Here is a 2935-nt window from a genome sequence, read left to right on the forward strand (position 1 = left end):
TTTAGGGGTAGAGTTGGGGTTTCGGGGTTAGGGTTAGGGTTGGGCTTTAGGGGTTAGGGTTGGGGTTGGGGTTAGGGTTAGTGTTGGGGTTTTGGGTTTAGGGTTAGTGTTGGGGTTTAGGGGTTAGGGTTGGGGTTTAGGGGTTAGGGTTGGGGTTTAGGGGTTAGTGTTAGTGTTGGGGTTTAGGGTTGGGGTTTAGGGTTAGGGTTGGGGTTGGGGTTAGGGGTAGGGTTGGTGTTGGGGTTTAGGGGTTAGGGTTGGGGTTTAGGAGTTAGGGTTAGAGTTGGGGTTTAGGGGTTAGGGTTAGTGTTGGGGTTGGGGTTAGGATTAGTGTTGGGTTTAGGGGTTAGGGTTACGGTTGGGGTTTAGGGATTAGGGTTGGGGTTAGAGTTAGTGTTGGGGTTTAGGGGTTAGAACATAGAACATAGAACATTACAGCGCAGAACAGGCCCTTCGGCCCACGATGTTGCACCGACCAGTTAAAAAAAAAACTGTGACCCTCCAACCTAAACCAATTTCTTTTCGTCCATGAACCTATCTACGGATCTCTTAAACGCCCCCAAACTAGGCGCATTTACTACTGATGCTGGCAGGGCATTCAATCCCTCACCACCCTCTGGGTAAGAACCTACCCCTGACATCGGTTCTATAACTACCCCCCCTCAATTTAAAGCCATGCCCCCTCGTGCTGGATTTCTCCATCAGAGGAAAAAGGCTATCACTATCCACCCTATCTAAACCTCTAATCATCTTATATGTTTCAATAAGATCCCCTCTTAGCCGCCGCCTTTCCAGCGAAACAATCCCAAATCCCTCAGCCTCTCCTCATAGGATCTCCCCTCCATACCAGGCAACATCCTGGTAAACCTCCTCTGCACCTCTCCAAAGCCTCCACATCCTTCCTGTAATGTGGGGACCAGAACTGCACACAGTACTCCAAGTGCGGCCGCACCAGAGTTGTGTACAGTTGCAACATAACGCTACGACTCCTAAATTCAATCCCCCTACCAATAAACGCCAAGACACCATATGCCTTCTTAACAACCTTATCTACTTGATTCCCAACTTTCAGGGATCTATGCACACATACACCTAGATCCCTCTGCTCCTCCACACTATTCAAAGTCCTCCCGTTAGCCCTATACTCAACACATCTGTTATTCCTACCAAAGTGAATTACCTCACACTTCTCCGCATTAAACTCCATCCGCCACCTCTCGGCCCAACTTTGCAACCTGTCTAAGTCTTCCTGCAAACTACGACACCCTTCCTCACTGTCTACCACACCACCGACTTTGGTGTCATCAGCAAATTTGCTAATCCACCCAACTATACCCTCATCCAGATCATTAATAAATATTACAAACAGCAGTGGCCCCAAAACAGATCCCTGAGGTACACCACTTGTAACCGCACTCCATGATGAATATTTACTATCAACCACCACCCTCTGTTTCCTATCCGCTAGCCAATTCCTGATCCAATTTCCTAGATCAGTTAGGGTTAGTGTTGGGGTTTAGGGGTTAGGGTTAGTGTTGGGGTTTAGGGGTTAGAGTTAGTGTTGGGGTTTAGGGGTTAGAGTTGGAGTTGGAGTTGGGGTTGGGGTTGGAGGAGTTGGAGTTGGGGTTAAGGGTTTAGAGTTTGGGGTTTAGGGTTACGATTAGGTTAGGGTTAGGGTTTAGGGGTTAGGGTTAGTGTTTAGGGATTAGGGTTAGTGTTGGGGTTTAGGGGTTAGGGTTAGTGTTTAGGGTTTAGGGGTTAGGGTTAGTGTTGGGGTTTAGGGGTTAGGGTTGGTGTTGAGGTTTAGGGTTAGTGTTGGGGTTTAGGGGTTAGGGTTAGTGTTGGGGTTTAGGGGTTAGGATTGGGGTTAGGGTTAAGGGTTTAGAGTTCGGGGTTTAGAGTTACGATTAGATTAGGTTAGGGTTAGTGTTTAGGGGTTAGAGTTAGTGTTGGGGTTTAGGGGTTAGGGTTAGTGTTGGGGTTTAAGGGTTAGGGTTAGTGTTGGGGTTTAGGGGTTAGGGTTCGGGTTGGGGTTTAGGGGTTAGGATTAGTGTTGGGGTTTAGGGGTTAGAGTTAGTGTTGGGGTTTAGGGGTTAGGGTTAGTGTTGGGGTTTAGGGGTTAGGGTTAGTGTTGGGGTTTAGGGGTTAGGGTTCGGGTTGGGGTTTAGGGGTTAGGATTAGTGTTGGGGTTTAGGGGTTAGGGTTAGTGTTGGGGTTTTGGGTTTAGGGTTAGTGTTGGGGTTTAGGGATTAGGGTTAAGGGGTTAGGGTTAGTGTTTAGTGTTTAGGGGTTAGGGTTAGTGTTTAGGGGTTAGGGTTAGTGTTAAGGGTTTAGAGTTTGGGGTTTAGAGTTACGATTAGGTTAGGGTTAGTGTTTAGGGGTTAGGGGTTAGGGGTTAAGGGGTTAGAGTCCGCCCGCAGACCCCCTGCCCCCCCCCATCCCCCCCCCCCCCCCCCCCATCGCCCCCAGGGTCTCACCTTCCTGCCGCAGTTTGTGTTCGGTGGAATACGCCTTGCCGATGATATTCCAGACCGGCTTCAGGCAGCCGAAGAGTCCCTCCAGGAACCCGCTGCCCCCGTGGGCACACTGGACGCTGCCCCGGGTGGGGACGCGGGCCTCCCGCCCCCGCCCCTGTCCGGCCGCCCCCCCCCCCTCCGCTGCTGCTTCCCCTCCCTCCCCCTCGGCCGCCCCCTCGCCCTCGTGGAGCTGCAGCACGGCGTTGGAGAACTGCTGGTCACGCGAGTCCTCGCTGGCGTCGGTCATCGCTGAGGGGCTGTGTCCACCCCCTCCTCCCCCTCCACCCCCTCCTCCCCCTCCACCCCCTCCCCCTCCGGCCGGGGACAGGACGCTCTGCATCACGCACTGGGTGGGCGAGAGGTCCGACACGGGGGTCCGGCCGGGAGACTCGAGCCTCCGGCCCGCGCTGCCGCACGCG

At 52.7% G+C, this 2935-nt stretch overlaps 1 long non-coding RNA gene across 1 annotated transcript in view; it reads right to left on the bottom strand.

Moving 5' to 3' along the window:
• LOC144491185 (uncharacterized) overlaps positions 1-2643 on the bottom strand; it is a 12157-nt gene extending 9514 nt beyond the window's left edge. The window contains exon 1 of the long non-coding RNA XR_013497405.1: positions 2478-2643. This is a non-coding gene — a long non-coding RNA (uncharacterized LOC144491185). The remainder of the gene's footprint in view (positions 1-2477) is intronic.
• Between the last annotated feature and the right edge of the window lie 292 nt (positions 2644-2935).

The sequence above is a fragment of the Mustelus asterias genome, unplaced genomic scaffold (assembly GCF_964213995.1).
Source record: "Mustelus asterias unplaced genomic scaffold, sMusAst1.hap1.1 HAP1_SCAFFOLD_4666, whole genome shotgun sequence".
Taxonomy (NCBI): domain Eukaryota; kingdom Metazoa; phylum Chordata; class Chondrichthyes; order Carcharhiniformes; family Triakidae; genus Mustelus; species Mustelus asterias.